Source organism: Arachis ipaensis, chromosome B06 (genome assembly GCF_000816755.2).
Source record: "Arachis ipaensis cultivar K30076 chromosome B06, Araip1.1, whole genome shotgun sequence".
NCBI lineage: Eukaryota > Viridiplantae > Streptophyta > Magnoliopsida > Fabales > Fabaceae > Arachis > Arachis ipaensis.
This window is the reverse complement of record NC_029790.2, coordinates 131,183,465-131,184,213: the sequence shown is the minus strand read 5'-3', so window position 1 is coordinate 131,184,213 and position 749 is coordinate 131,183,465.

Here is a 749-nt window from a genome sequence, read left to right as displayed (position 1 = left end):
TATTTTTCAATCAATAATTTTATAAATATTAATAAGTTAATTATATTAAAAAGTTAAAGATAAAACATTTTAACCTTTTTAAAAAATAAAATTAACTATAATAACTTGTCCGCCTCATACTATAGAATTTTGGTTCTCCTAACGAGACTCTTGGTTTAAAAGCAAAAAGGACGAAACAGAAGTTTCATACATTTAATCATCTTTATTTTAGTTTCTGCTTTCCTTTTGTTTTTGTTTTTTTTGTTTTTTTTTTCGGAAGTCTAGATCGAAGAAACTCCCTTTTAATGATATATGGTACTTCTTGCACGGGGCATAAATATTTAGTTTTAGTTCATGTGATGGAAGTACTTTTTTTTTTTTAATTGGTAAGAAATTTTTTTAATGGTGCATGGATGTTAATTAAGCTTTGATCATGACTAATCGAATTGACTATTGCTTTCTTAGGTTTTCTTGTCATTGCTTTCTTAGTTGTTAATCATTACTTTGAAGAAATATAATTATCATTATGATTTGACCCTCGATAGTAGATGATGGATCCTCTTAGGTAAAAATAAAAAAGTTTCAGGTGGCGGAAACATTTATATCAAGCAAACTTAAAAGCTTTAGACGTGGTCTCCCTTTCAATGTGTAGCATGTGATCATAACAATTTGTATCAACACTAAAACATTTGCTTATTATAATATATATTCCATATATAATTAATATTTAAAATAAAGTGACACGTTATTTTTTCTATAAAATAGAAATT